This window comes from Panthera onca, chromosome D4 (assembly GCF_046562875.1).
Source record: "Panthera onca isolate mPanOnc1 chromosome D4, mPanOnc1 haplotype 2, whole genome shotgun sequence".
Classification (NCBI taxonomy): Eukaryota; Metazoa; Chordata; class Mammalia; order Carnivora; family Felidae; genus Panthera; species Panthera onca.
In genome coordinates this window covers 3129047-3144828 of record NC_138351.1, presented here as the reverse complement: position 1 = coordinate 3144828, position 15782 = coordinate 3129047, and the positions used below count along the sequence as shown (strand labels likewise).

Sequence of the window (15782 nt, the reverse complement as noted above, 5' to 3'; positions counted from 1 at the left end):
GTGAGGGGAGATGTTCATCTTAACCTCAGCCAACTGAGTGTGGGCTTCTGCTTCATTTTACTTGCACGGCTTAAAACAATTTTCTAAGGCACCACCTTCCTGTGATATTCTAACAAACACAACTGATAAACTTCCACTGACATCTAAAGAAAGGGTTTGAGCTAATTTACATGTCAGGCCACAGACAAGAAGTCTGGGACCCTGGTTAAGGGTAATTCCAAACGTTTATTTATTTTAAAAAATGTTTTTTTTAACGTTTATTCATTTTTTTGAGAGAGAGTGAGCAGGGGAGGGGCAGAAAGAGAGAGAGACACGGAATCCAAAGCAGGCTCCGGGCTCTGAGCCATCAGCACAGAGCCCGACGCAGGACTTGAACTCATGAACCATGAGATCATGACCTGAGCCGAAGTCGGAGGCTTAACCAACTGAGCCACCCAGGTGCCCCTATTTATGTATTTATTTAAATGTTTTATTTGTTTTTGAGAGACAGAGAGACAGAGACAGAGCACCAGTGGGTGAGGGGCAGAGAGAGAGAGGGAGACACAGAATCTGAAGCAGGCTCCAGGCTCTGAGCTGTTAGCACAGAGCCTGACGCGGGGCTCGAACTCACAAACCGTGAGATCATGACCTGAGTGGAAGTCTGGACACTTAAGCAAGTGAGCCACCCAGGTGCTCCAAGGGTAATTGCAGACCATTGTCCATTTCCTGGTGACCAGTGACTGTCCAGCTCATGCTCTGTCCTTGATGCGTGGCCGGGCAGTGCTTGCTGCTACAGCGGCTGAACGGCAGTGAACAGGTGTGGCCCCACAGTCTGGAGCACCTCCTACTTAACCTCCTACAGGACACGTTTGCAGCTACTGCCCGTTAGGATCGGTTGAGAAATTGGAAATTCCCTTATTGAGTGAGAACTCCAGGTCCAAGACCCTTTATCTCCTATACGTATTTATCTTTCTTAATGTGCCCAAAATTTTCCATTTGAATTCAAATTCTCTCACCCTCATTTGCAGCTAAGGAAACTAAAGTCTGGAGAGACTTTCATGAGACCACTCCTACCAAAAATGATTGTACCTTCCTTTTATGCAGCTTCAAACCTGCAAGAATTAGCCCGTCCAATGAAATTCAGGGCAACATTTCAAACTAATGCCTTAGGACTGGACACCTGCCACCAGGAGGGGAGCTAAGATACAGCCCAGCCTGGCAGGACTTTGCCTGTGAGTGTCCTGTCCACTTTAGCACACCATGGCTTCCTCCTCTAGACACGCGAATGACCGTTAGTGCCCTGCCTTCATTCGGACATTTGACTATTTCTAATCAATCAGGTGTTACTAATAAATTTTTTTCCAAAATTTTTGAGGCTCATGAGAAATAATGTCATTAAGTGGAGCCTGAGATGTTTCTGTAGCACACGCACGCCCCCCCCCACACACACACGCACATATTTTCAATTAGTGGGCACTATTTTTTAAGGCAGTTGTAAGTTTACCAGAAAAATTGAGCAGAGAGTACAGAGAGTTCCTATATATTCCCTTTATTCCCTGCCCTCTGTCCGTATAGTTAGCATCTTGCTCTGGCATGGTACATTTGTTACAACTGATGAGCTAATATTGGCACATTATTATTAAAATCTGCAGTTTACATTAGGGTTTGCTCTTTGTATAGGACACTTCTTTGGGTTCTGCCAAATGTATAATGTCACCATTACATATCACAGGATGGTGTCACTGCCCTAAAAGTCCTCTGCACAATACCTACTCATGCCCACCCCCAAATCCCTGGCGACCACTGATCCTTTTACTGTCTCCATAGTTTTGCCTTTTCCAGAATGTCATAGACTTGGAATTCTACAGTATGTCACCTTTTAAGAGTGGTTTCTTTTGGGGCGCCTGGGTGGCTCAGTCAGTTAAGCGTCTGACTTCAACTCAGGTCATGATCTCACCATTCACGAGTTTCAGCCCCAGGTTGGGTTCAGTGCCGACAACTCAGAGCCTGGAGTCTGCTTCAGATTCTGTGTCTCCCTCTCTCTCTGCCCCTCCCCTACTCACATTCTGTCTCTCTCTCTCTCTCTCTCTCTCTCTCAAAAATAAATAAACATTTTTTAAAAAGAGTGGTTTCTCTCACTTAGTAATATGCATTTAAGGTTCCTCCGTTTCCTCTTATCTGTGTCTTTCACAGATCAGAAGGGTTTTTTTAAATTATTTATTTATTTTTTAATTTACATCCAAGTTACTTAGCATATGGTGCAACAATTTCAGGAGTAGATTCCTTAATGCCCCTTACCCATTTAGCCCATCCCCTTCCCACAACCCCTCCAGTGACCCTGTTCTCTATATTTAAGAGTCTTTTATGTTTTGTCCCCCTCCCTGTTTTTATATATTCCCTTCCCTTATGTTCATCTGTTTTGTATCTTGAGGTCCTCATATAAGTGAATTCATATGATATTTGTCTTTCTCTGGCTAATTTCACTTAGCATCATACCCTCCAGTTCCATCCACGTAGTTGCAAATGGCAAGATTTCTTTCTTTTTGATTGCCAAGTAATACTCCATTGGATATATAAACCACATCTTCTTTAAAAAAATTTTTTTAGCTCTGTCTCTCTCTGTCTCAAAAATAAATAAAAGTTAAAAAAAAATTTTAAAAAAAGGGATGCCTGGGTGGCTCAGTCGGTTAAGCGTCCGACTTCAGCTCAGGTCATGATCTCCCAGTCTGTGAGTTCGAGCCCCACGTCGGGCTCTGGGCTGATGGCTCAGAGCCTGGAGCCTGCTTCCGATTCTGTGTCTCCCTCTCTCTGCCCCTCCCCCGTTCATGCTCTGTCTCTCTTTGTCTCAAAAATAAATAAATGTTAAAAAAAAATTTTTTTTTAATTTTTTTAATGTTTATTTATTTTTGAGAGAGACAGAGACAGAGTGCGAGTGGGTTAGGGGTAGAAAGAGAGGGAGACACAGAAACGGAAGCAGGCTCCAGGCTCTGAGCTGTCAGCACAGAGCCCAACATGGGCTCAAACTCACGAGCCGTGAGATCATGACCTGAGCCAAAGTCGGACACTCAACCAACTGAGCCACCCAGGCACCCCTAAACCATATCTTCTTTATCCATTCATCTTTTGACGGACATTTGGGCTCTTTGGAAGGTTTGTTTTCTTAAGTCCTTCTTACCAAATTTTCCTTTCATGGATCGTGCTTTTAATGTCTTAAAACTCATCACCAAATCCATAGGTTCCCAAGATTTTCTCCTATGGTTTCTTTTCCAAGTCTTACAGTTCTGTGTGTTACATTTAGGTCTGCAATCCACCTTGAGTTAGTTTTGTGAAGGGGGTAAGATCTGTGTCTACATTTGTTTTGCATCTGGACGTCCAGTTGTTCCCGTACCATTTGTTATAATGTCTGTGTCTAGGTTCAATTTTTTTAAGGGTTTAAATTTTGTTTTAATGTTTATTTTTGAGAGAGAGGAGAAACAGAGCATGAGTGTGGGAGGGGCAGAGAGAAAGGGAGACACAGAATCTGAAGCAGGATCCAGGCTCCGAGCTGTCAGCACGGAGCCTGATGCGGGGCTTGAACCCGCGAACCGTGAGATCATAACCTGAGCTGAAGTTTGCTGTTTAACCGAGTGAGCCACCCAGGTGCCCCTAGGTTCTTTTTTTTTTTTTTTTCTTTTAATGTGGTTCTCCAGTTGTTTGAGTACCATTTGTTAAAAAGACTTTTTTCCTCTTCTCCACTGAATTGCCTTTGCTCCTTTGTCCCAGGTCAAATGACTCTGTCTGTGAGGGTCTATTTCTGGTCTCTTTTTCTGTTCCACTGATCTATGTGTCTGTCACAAAGACCTCACTGTCTTCATTCCTGCAGCCTTACAGTAACACTTGAAATTGGGGTGATTTCAGCCTTCTGACTTTGTTTTTCTTCTTTAATACTGTTTTGGCTATCCCGGGTCTTTTTGTCTCTTCATATAAACTTTAGAATCAGGAGCTCAGTCGGTTGGGTGGTTCAGTCAGTGGAGCCTCGGACTCTCGATTTGGACTCAGGGCATGACCCCAGGTCAAGTCCCACGTGAAGCCCTGCACTGAGCCTGCATCAAACCCCACATCCAGCACCATGTTGAGCATGGAGCCTGCTTAAGATTCTCTCTCCCTCCCTCCCTCTGCCCCTCTCCCCAGCTCGAGCACTCTTTCTCTAAAATAAAAAAATAAAATAAAATAAACGTTAGGACCAGTTTGTGGATGACTACAAGGTAGCTTGCTGGAATTTTTATTGAGATGGCATTGCATCCACAGATCAACTTGGGAAGAACTGACATCTTTCTGATATTGAATGTTCTTGTTCACCAACACGGATTATCTTTCCATTTATTTAAATTTCCTTTGATTTCTTCCACTGGAGATTTGTAGTTTTTCTTGCATAGACCTTGTACAGATTTTGTTAGATTTGTATCTAAGTATTTCTCTTTTTTCAGTGCTGATGTTAATGGTGTTGTGGTTCACCTCCTCCCAGCTTTAGTGAGGTATAATTGAAAAAAACTATATATTTAAGGTAAACAACTTGATGTTCTGACATGTTTACATTATGAAGTAATCATCACAAGCTAAATAATATACCCATCACTCGCATAATTACCATTTTCTTTTCTAAAAATGGTTTTTTGGGGTTTTTAAAAAATTTTTTTAACATTTATTCATCTTTGAGAGACAGAGAGAGAGAGAAAGAGAGAGTGTGAGTGGGGGAGGAGCAGAGAGAAAGGGAGGCACAGAATCTGAAGCAGGTCCCAGGCTCTGAGCTGTCGGCACAGAGCCTGATGCGGGACCTGAACTCACCGGCTGCGAGATCATGACCTGAGCTGAAGTCGGACACTCAACCGACTGAGCCACCCAGGCGCCCCGGTTTTGTGTTTTCAACTTCAAATTTCAATGCTTCATTGTTGGTATATGGGAGAGCATTGAATCTTACATAGCATCCTTGTATCTTGCAATCTTGCAGCCTTCTTTAATCACCCAACAGCTCCAGAAGTTTGTCATTTTTCTTGGTCAATTCTTTAGAATTTTCTACATAGACAACCATGTCATCGTGAACAGACACGGTTGTATTTCTTCCTTCCGATCTGTATACCTTACCCCCCCCCCCCCCCCCCGCCCCGGCTTTTTTTTGTCTCATTGTCTATGAGATATTTTCAGACCATTATATAACAACAGATAGGATTATAGCTAACAATGTGAATCCTTTATGGCAAGATCTATGCCGTTTGAATATAAGTTCTAAATGCATCTTCTACACATTAGTTAAAATTCTTAAAAACAGAATTTCTTAGAATTTATGTATCCCTACAGCCTACCACAGAGCCTGCTAATGGTAAGCACTCAATGAGGGTTTAGTGGGAATGAATTGAGGAATTAAAAATATTAATGTCTATATCCAGGATCCCAGCAGAAAATAGAATTTACATCTGATGGTTCAAATCTAAAGACTTGAACACAGTGGCTCTTGACCATGGCTGTCTATTAGAGTCACCGGGGAGCGTTCACATTCCTGGTGCTTGGGGGAGGGGCCAGGCTTTCCAGGTGATTCCAATGGCCAGTGAAGGCTAAGCATCAGTACAGTAATGACAAGTCTACTTGTGGAAATGTAGGCAGGGCTAAGGAAGCCAAACCAGATATCGACACACTTATTTTCTAGGTGGAGACACAGAAGCTTGGTGAGAAGTCTCGAGCTCAAGGTGATAGAGGTAGTAAGTGTTCAAATGGAGATTCAAGCCCGAAGATGTCTTATTCTCAACACCAAATAAAATAAATATTTTGCCATCCAAAATGAGTTTTTCTCTGGAACAAAACAAGCCCGAAGTTTAAAAACCCCTTCGAAGAAAGCACAAGAGCTCCTCCCCTTAAAACCAGACCAAATGGCTAAAGGTCAAAGTTCTCTTTGTGTTCTCAAATGACTTATGGCCTGAAATAAAACCTGTCTAGTTTCTGTGAACAATACAAGACATATGATACTTTCCCCTCTCCTCCGCAGTTTGCAAATACAATTGTATCTGGACTTTTCTAGAAACAAATTAAACGGAAGCCAGAATGACAGACACTAAATCTGTGGGCTGGTGCCCTGGGAGAGAGGACCCAGTGTGGCTGGGGGAGAGGGTCCGCAGGGTGGGAGAAGACGCTGACCTTCGATTAGAGCAAAAAGCCTGAGCGACACAGGCATGCAAACTTGGTTTCTTTCCACACTGCTGGAGATAATCAGTTCACCCTAGCTGTACCTCGTAGCGAAGGACATAATGCAGATATATTTTCAATTCATTTGCTACTCATTGTTGATTAGACTACATAACCTCTAAATCTTCTGGAACTGCCAGATGCCTCTTAAAGTGAAGCGGCCTTCTCGGGCGCCTGGGTGGCTCGGTCGGTTAGGCATCTGACTTCGGCTCAGGTCATGATCACACAGTTCACAAGCTCGAGTCCCGTGTCGGGCTTTGTGCTGACAGCTCGGAGCCTGGAACCTGCTTCAGATTCTGTGTCTCCCTCTCTCTCTGCCCCTTCCCTGCTTGTGTTCTGTCTCTCTCTGTCTCAAAAATAAATAAACATTAAAACAAAAAAGTTATAAAGTGAAGAGCCCTTCTGGTTTTGTGTAACAGTGATAGTGTTCGTTTTTAAAATCTTCACGCTTCTCAGAATTCCCTCTCAACTCCCACAGTCGTTCCATTTTGTACATGCTGTGTGTCCCTGAGCTGTTCATGCTGGGGCCTCTTCCCATGGCAGAAGGAAAGATACAACTGCTAAGGTTTTAGGTGCAGCGCGCACCCCACAGCTCACACGGTGCCCGTAACTGCCGGCTAACACTTGGTCAGTTGGGTTACCCGCCTGGACGCCACAGGCACCTGAGTGGACATGTCCTGTCCTGCCTCAGCCAGCTCCCGGGGACAGAGAACGGAAGCAGAAGTGTTTGCGAGCACACGTGTGCTTTGGCTGGGGGTTTATTGTTTTGTTTTCCATGCAAAATATTTTCTAAAAATGACTCTGAATATTTGTACTTTTATAAGCATAGCTTTATAGCCCAGTTCTTACCCTCTAGATTGTGTGGTTAAATATTATAATATTTCATAATCATAAATGAAATTCAAGTGTGACACTTTATATGGAAAATTCTAAAATGTACCTAAATTAGATGGGTTGGGACAGTTTAGTATGTGGGAAATATCATACAGTTACATAGATTGAAAACTATATCACATCAGTCGGTTAAGCGTCCGACTTTAGCTCGGGTCATGATCTCGCAGTTCGTGGGTTCAAGCCCCTCGTCGGGCTCTGTGCTGACAGCTCAGAGCCTGGAGCCTGCTTCCGATTCTGTGTCTCCCTCTCTCTCTGTCCCTCCCCCACTTGTGCTCTCTCTCTGTTCTCAAAAACAAACATTAAACAAATTTTAATAAAAAAAGCTACATCGCAGATACTAAAAATGTTTATTTAACTTTGATCAATAGATGGACCGAAATCAAATGGAAAATAAATGGATTTCACATTAAAGCAGCATCCAGGCTGAAGATAAGGAAAACTTTTTTTCAGTACCATGCAATTGGTGAAGGAACCAAGTTAAATATGTATATGCCTTCCCTGCCTCAAATTATTTATTAAGAAAATATATCCAAGTATTGATCTACATCCTGTTATGTTATGTGAGTTTAAATTGAATAAAATTCAGGATACAACTTAGTAGAGAAAAGTAGACTATGATTTAAAAGCACTGAAGAAATGTGTGGAGACAAAAAAGAAGGAAGGAAAGGAGGGTTGCATGAAAGAAGGAGGGAAGGGGCACCTGGGTGGCTAAGTTAAGCATCCAACTCTTGATTTCGGCTTAGGTCATGACCTCACAGTTTGTGAATTTGACCCCCACATCACTCTCTGCACAGACAGTGCAGAGCCTGCTTGAGATTCTCTGCCTCCCTCTCTCTCTCTACCCCTCCCCTGCTCGCTCTCTCTCCCAAAGTAAATGAATGAACATTTTTTTTAAAGTTTAAAAAAAAAAAGAAAGAAAGCGGGAAGGTGGGGAGGGAGGGAGGGAGGAATGAGGGAGGGAAGGAGTGTGATGGCTAATTTTGTGTGTCAACTTGGCTGGGCCAAAGGGTGCCTAGATATTGGGGCAAACATTACCCTGGGTATTTCTGTGAGGGTGTTTTTGGATGAGATTAACATTTAAATTTATAGGTGAAGAAAGACTCCTTAACATGGGTGGGCCTTATCTAATCACTTGAAGGCCTGAATAGAACAAAAAGACCAGCCTCCCCCAAGCAAGAGGGAATTTTCTAGTAGATGGCTTTCCACGTCACTGGCACCACCAGCTCCCCTGGGTCTCCAGCCTGCCGGCCCCCAGTGCAGATGGAGACTTGTCAGACTCCATAATTGCCCGAGCCATGTCCTTATAATAACTCTCCGCACACACATCCTGTTGGTTCTGTTTCTCTGAGAACCCTGATACCCCATCATTCTCATTTGGAAAAAAACACACAAAGTCGTCCTGAGATCCTCGAAAGCGAAGCTTTTGCAAAAACCTCGTCCCAAACACACATGCCTTCACTTTACCCCCGAGAGAGAGGCAGCCATAAAAAGAGAAGTTTTAAAAACCAAATGGAGGGGCACCTGGGTGGCTCAGTCGGTTAAGCATCCGACTTCAGCTCAGGTCATGATCTCGCGGTCTGTGAGTTGGAGCCCTGCGTTGGGCTCTGTGCTGACAGCTCAAGCCTGTTTCAGATTCTGGGTGTCCCTCTCTCTCTCTGACCCTCCCCCATTCATGCTCTATCTCTCTCTGTCTCAAAAATTAATAAATGTTAAATTTTTTTAAAATTAATAAATAAAATAAATAAAAACCGAATAAGACGTTAGGAAATGACTCTAAGATGCTAAGCTGTACGGAAGCCTCCGCCGCCCGCTCCCTGCGCCCACGGTCCCACACAGGCCTTGTAGGGTGCCCGAGGCAGCCGCCTCGAACGTGCTGGATCTCTCCTGACAGAGCACCCGGGCCAGGAGGTGGGTGATGCCCGGAGCGCCCCCCGTCTCCCCGAGGCTGGCACCTGCTTCTCGGCCGCCCTGGGCACCGGCACCCCACCTTCCGTGAGGATTTCCTGCGGGTCTGCGGCCGGAGACAGAGGCTGAGCGTGGCCCAACAGCAGGCACCCCTTGCTTTTCACGAACCCGCAGTCCGTCCAGACTCTCAGTCGTGTCCGGCATGTGGTCATCCTCCTTTCTGTTTTGCTCTGTAATTAATAAACTATTTTTTAGAGCAGTTTTGGGTTCACACAGCGCCCTCTGCTGCGGCCTCCAAGCACTGCGCCCCCTTGTATTTGCCGGGCCCACACCTGGCGGCGATGGGGGAGGGGGAGGGAAGGGGAAAGGCCTTGTCTCCCTAAAGCAGGTATGAAGCGAGATCTACTCTACATCAGGCACCCTTCAGGCACTGCGGAAATCGCAAAGTTAAACAGAAAAGTATTTTTTGACCCTATATTCTCGTTTAACAATCTATAGTAAATAATGTCAGGGATGATAGCAAAGAAAAATAGAGCAGAAAAAAGTGATAGCGACTGAGGGCCCAGCTGGTCACCGAGGGCCTCTCTCTGTTAGTGTGTTTCCGAAGCTGGTGTCGGCACTGGCCCCCGTTGATGTCGAACAGATCAGAGAGAACAGCATATGCGAGGGTCCTGAGGCAGAGGCACAGGATAGTGAGTGAGTGAGGCCTGGGTGAAGGAGTCTCGGGGGAGGCCGGGCCCCCTCAAGAGCATTGTGCTGCCCACAGGGAGGCCCCGCTTGATTCTGGGTGGGGCGGGAAGCGTGGGCTTCCACACGGTCCCCTCACTGCGTCTCCGGAGCCTCAGCTCCCTTCCCTCGGGTTTGTGGGTGTCCTGGGACATTTGCGAGGCCGGGATGGGTGAGGCCGCCATGCCTGAGGGAAGCCTCTGTTTCAGGAACATGTTTCCTTCCTTCTTGGTTCCCTCAGGGCCTTCTACCGCACCAACTGAAACTCTAATTCTCCCTAATTGTAAAAGACTTTCTATGACCTATGAAATCCACTTCCATTCTTCTGGGTGGTGGCAAACACTTTATCTTCTCATCCTCCCAGGATGCAAGAGAAAATATTTACATTCCCTTTTTGCTGAAGCAGCAAAGCCATCAGGTTTCCCAATCTGGAAAGTCCCGATGGGCACGTTTGGGCCTATGCTGGAGACGCCAAAGTGAGAAGCGTGGCCTGCGTCGGAGCAGAGTTTCCAGTGCCATAGCCGGTGTGGCACGTCTGGGACACGTCTGAGCCCCGGCCGCCCTGGCTCTGAAAGGCCTAGAAGGAGCTGGAGGCGGCTCAGGAATGCTGAGATCCGGAGCTCCTCTGCACACTCACTGACCTGTTGCTACGGTGACGGTGACGTGCAGAAGCAGTGACACCCGCCTGAGCTGCAGCCCTGTCCACAGAAGGCAGAGAAGAGAGAGCTCAGCCCCGAGAGCCAAGAGCCGGATGGGAAGTCACCTCGTGTCCATGGACAGGTAAGAGGATGGAGATGATGTGGGATCTTCGTGCAGCACAGTGTTGTTCGGCCTTGAAAAATCAGGAAATCCTGCCATATGCTGTAGCATTTAAGAACGAGGTTTTCACTGGGAAATTTACACCACATGTTACTGGTCCCACATATGCCCCAGTGCACAGAGGCCTGAGTGCCCCCAGACCCCTTGTCCTCTGAGCCTCCGAGCCCAGAGTCTGTGTCCCCATCAGACACATGGACGCCAAGGTAAGCTCACTGATATGACACTTGGGTTACTTTAGTCTAGAAGCCAACCAATTTCTAAGCCAGCAGGTTGAATTTTTAAAATTTATTTGTTCAGTTGACCGGTTGTATCTTCACCTAACTTTTCGAATTTATTGATGGCGACGACTTCATCTCTTCTTAAGCAAATTACGTGTTTTTTTGTCATTTGGTAATGAGAACAGTGTGGTTTATAATACTTCTGGCCTGAATGCTTACCAGAAGGATACAAACTAAGTTCAGCCCCAGTAATTAGGTCAGCCTTTACGGTTGCTGCGTTTGCCTGCTCCTCTTTGCTCGGCTCAATTTGATACTTTCTAATTTGTCTACGTTATTCAACATACGTTTTAAAAAAGCTATCCGTGTGTTTTTAAAATTTTTTTAATGCTTATTTTTGAGAGAAAGAGAGACAGAGTCTGAGCGGGGAGGGGCAGAGAGAGAGAGGGAGACACAGAACCCGAAGCAGGCTCCAGGCTCCGAGCTGTCAGCACAGAGCCGGATGCGGGGCTTGAACCCATGAACCCCAAGATCATGACCTGAGGGGAAGTCTGACACTCAACCGAGCCACCCAGACTCCCAAGGCTGTAATCTTTTAAACCAGTTCTTGAAATCATCCACTCTTGTTATATCTGTAGGTTCAAATCTTCCAATAAAAAGTGTAGAATTTAGGGGTGCCTGGGTGGCTCAGTCGGTTGAACGTCAGACTTCAGCTCAGGTTATGATCTCACAGTCTGTGAGTTCGAGCCCTGCGTCGGGCTCTGTGCTGACAGCTCAGAGCCTGGAGCCTGTTTCAGATTCTGTGTGTGTCTCTCTATCTCTCTCTCTGACCCTCCCCTGCTCATACTCTGTCTCTCTCTCTGTCAAAAATAAAATAAAATAAACATTTAAAAAAGTGTAGAATTTATATTCTTTTTATTACAGGAGTATGGGGCCCAGAGTCCTTGGAAGCCTGTATCTGAGAACCATCTGGATCATATTATACATTGATTTGTTCTTGGCTTTGAAAATGGTTTTAGTGTTGATGCAACCTCATTAAAAGTATCTGCTAAAACACTCTGGTACAGTCTATGTGCCTGGCTTTTGAAACCCGCCCCAGCAACAAAAATGCCCTTTGCATAATGCCCCCATCAGCTTATGGTGCACAAAAATGTAATCACAGGCTCGAGTGGCATATCATTCATTGTAGCACCTGAAATCTTGTAAAGAGATGAAGAAAATAAGAATGTTTACTTCCTTGGCTATTTAAACTCACTGGTCCTTTGGAATGGATTTCCCCAACAGGACTCCGCAGCCCACCGGTTTGCTTGGTGATGTGAAGGGGAGAGTTCCTGCCTAGCTCTGGCCCTTCGGGGGGGACGACCCAGCTGGCAGACTGCGTCCCAGAGCTGGGCTCATACGTTAGCTTCAGTGGCAAGTGCCCCGTTATGCCGAATGCCCTTGTAAAGGGAGGCTCCCCAAGTGCACGTAACACAAGTCTTCACAGCAAGGCGGCGTGCAAGGGTTCGTCTCATCGGAGGATCTTCGCGCTGTCCTTCCGGAGTAAAAGAGCTGCAGGCACTTGGGTGGCAATTAAGCACGAACGCGCTCGTTTCCCGACGGGCCAAGCGTGCGACTCTCACCCAGGGAAGTCTCGCCCGGCGTCAGCGCTGCCCGGACAGGCAATCGGAGCTTCCGCGGCGCCCGCCGTGGGCTTGACCGGCAGGCACATTTCTCGGGAGGATGAGGACGAAAGGCCGCCGGCCCCAGCCCGACGTTTTGTCGGACACTGTAACAGGTTACACTTCGAGCAGTTCGGAGGTTTCCAATCGGTGGAAGCGCTGAGAAAGGGTAGGTGTTGGGGGGTGCGAGGGGAGGAGAGGCCATTCTTCACCGAGTCTTGTTTGCCGCCTCCCGACATTCCCCGCGCCTGGCCGCCCGCGGGCCCCGGACCGGAAGTGAGGTTGCCGGGCGGGCCCTCGAGGCTCCAGACGCCCACGTGGGGAGAGGGGTCCCCTCTGCGAGGGTCCCTGTCGGTGAGCGTCCCCGTCTGGGAGGCTCTCTGTTGGTAAAAGTTTCGTCACCCGAGCCCGGGAATGATGGTGAAAATATTTTGCACACATGCAAACAGGAAGCCATCCGCCTGCTTGCCTGCTTTCTCCTGTCCCCGTGGAACCCGCAACGGGAACCTCTGAGGCCTGTGCAAGCCCGCGGAAGCAGTTGTTCGACGAAGGGGCCTCACGGACCTTCCCTGATTTACACTTGCACAGGTTGGGGTTGTACGAACCACTCCTCTGCCTGAATCACCTGTTTCTCTGAAGCCACGTGAAGAAGCCCATCCCGTGAGGAGTGTGCCCAGTACCACGGCTGGTGTCCCTCTCTGTCATTTTTCCAGCCCACCAGGGTTCCGCGCCTGTCCCGCGTCTGGCGGGTGGGTGGTGCCGCCCGGGCGGGGCGCCCTTCCTTCTGTGCCGTGTCCACTACACTGCCAACCAGTGGCTACCAGGAGCGCGTGTGTTGAAGCCTGAGGCCCAAAAGTAGCCTCACGCTTTTTTTTTGGCCCACACCGTGCTTTCAAAGAAAATGTAAATAGTTCTAACGTGTAAAATTTGAGAGATGTTCACATTAAAAACGTCTGGATTCTGGCTTCTCCAGAAGGAAAATCAGTAGCTCCAGCCCTCCGGCATGGCAGGAGCTGCCTGGGCGGAAAAATGATGACCTGATGGGTTGGTCATGAGCTCTCTGTGCACCCAGGCCTTTCCAGGCCCGTCCATGGGCTCACCACCCAGGTCGCAGGAGGCGGGCACGTGGCCACCCTGCTCTAGAGAAACAAGGTGGCCTGGTTCTCAGAGCAACGTTCGAGTCTTGGTGAACCTGGACCACTGTGCTGCCTGAGCGTAGAGCTCCCACTCCTCCATGAGTCCCCAAGCTTCACAGACAGAGCCTTTGGCTCCTTATTATTTTCTTAATTTAAAAGGTCAGTGTTGGAGGAATTTCTCCCAGAGGTGAGCCCAGCCAAGCATACAAGACAACAGAGAGGCGGGGCCTGGGACAGGAGACGCGACAACTTCAGGGTCATGTTGTCTGGGGTAACATGTCAGCTTCTAGAAAGTTCTCCCATAAATTTAATGGGGGGCATGCACGTTTCGAGAAAACAGTATTTACTGACATCACTTCAGCTAAGCGTTAGGAAAAAGTAAGAAATACAGTTTCTTATAAGATATTCGTACATTGAGCAACGGGCTTGAATATTATAAGAATTTAGAATTAAAGTTATTCCTTGTGTGTAAAGTAATATAAATGATGACCATTAAAAAAAATTAGAGGCATTGATTAAATTATGTTATTTTATAGGATTTATTCAGCACATTAAAGGGTTTGAAAGACCAATATATTTTTGCTGTTGACCCAAAGAGAAAAGACAAACGTTAATAGTGATTCACTTTTTGAAATGAATCTGTTTTGTTCTTTTTTTTTTTTTTTTTTTTTTTTTTCAAATTTTTATTTAAATTCCATTTAGTTGGGGCGCCTGGGTGGCTCAGTCGGTTAAGCGTCCGACTTCGGCTCAGGTCATGATCTCACAGTTCGTGAGTTTAAGCCCCGCGTCGGGTTCTGTGCTGACAGCTCAGAGCCTGGAGCCTGCTTCCCATTCTGTGTCTCCCTCTCTCTCTGCCCCTTCCCTGCTCATGCTGTGTCTCTCTCTCTGTCTCAAAAATAAATAAACATTTAAAAAAGAAAAAGAAAAAAAAATAAATTCCATTTAGTTGACAGACAGTGTGATAACTGGTTTCAGGAGTAGAATTCAGTGATTCATCACTTACATACAACACCCAGTGCTCATCTCAACAAGTGCCCTCCTTAGTACCTATCCCCCATCCATCCCCCCCCACTCTCCTTCCTCCCCATCAACCCTCAGTTTGTTCTCTATCTTTAAGAGTCTCTCATAGTTTGTGTCTGTTTTGTTCTTAATTAAAATTTTTTCCTTCATGACACCAAAAACAAAGGTAACAAAAGCAAAATTTTTTAAAGAGTGGGATTATAGCAAACTACAGATCTTCGGCACAGCAAAGGAAACCGTCAACAAAATGAAAAGGCAACCTATTGAATGGGAGAAAATAGTTGCAAATCATACAAGGATTTAATATACAAAATATATGAAGAACCATACAACCCAGTAGAAAAAAATCCAATTAAAAAATGAGCAAAGGACCTGAATAAACATTTTTCTCTGTAAAAAAAAAATTTTTTAATGTTTATTCATTTTGAGAGTGTGAGTGGGGGAGGAACAGAGAAAGCGGGAGACACAGAATCCAAAGCAGGCTCCAGGTTCCGAGCTGTCAGCACGGAGCCTGACATGGGATTCGAGCCCGTGAACAGTGAGATCATGACTTGGGCCGAAGTCAGATGCTTAACCCACTGAGCCACCCAGAAGTCCTCACCGGGAAGATGGGCTCTGCCAGAACCCTGCGTGGACCTCCTTGTCCCAGGGTTTCCCGCCTTCCCTTTCCATATGACTATCCATATTCAAAAAGAGAAAATAAGCAATTTAATAACTGCTTTGGTGGACGCTGGTGTACCGCCCAATCTGGCCATCACTCCCCAGCTGCTGAGAGTACCTCCCTGCTGTCCACAGCTCCCAGACAGGTCCCTCCTCAGGAACTGCCCTCTGCAAAGGACACTTCCCCATCTGAGGTCACCACCACCCCTCCCTGGAAGGTGCAACCCCCAGATCCCTTACCTCATGGCATGTCGTCTCAGAAAGGCCATCCCTGCTCAGAACTGGGCTCACTGAGGCTGCTGCTGCACCAGCATCACAGCCAACTCTACCCTCACTCCCCTAAAAGGTGTCTCCCCAGAGGGTACCTTAAAAGATCTCACCGGCAAATCTCCCTTCAGACTCTGTTCTCCATGGAATCCCAACAACAGCTTGGTTTCTGCCACCTCATTTTTTACAAGAGTGATGCAAATCTATCAAAATGTCTTGTCATAAACACTCATGTGATGGTGGTGAGATTTTCTCTTACAGGGTGGTATTAACTGGCATTGACAGAG

The 15782-nt window shown here is 46.5% G+C and overlaps 1 long non-coding RNA gene across 2 annotated transcripts in view; it reads left to right on the top strand.

Annotated features, from left to right (window-relative positions):
* Nucleotides 1-12467: 12467 nt before the first annotated feature.
* Nucleotides 12468-15782, top strand: part of LOC144614001 (uncharacterized) — a 44594-nt gene continuing 41279 nt past the window's right edge. For both annotated transcript variants that reach the window (XR_013551536.2, XR_013551535.2), the window contains exon 1: nucleotides 12468-12581. This is a non-coding gene — a long non-coding RNA (uncharacterized LOC144614001). The remainder of the gene's footprint in view (nucleotides 12582-15782) is intronic.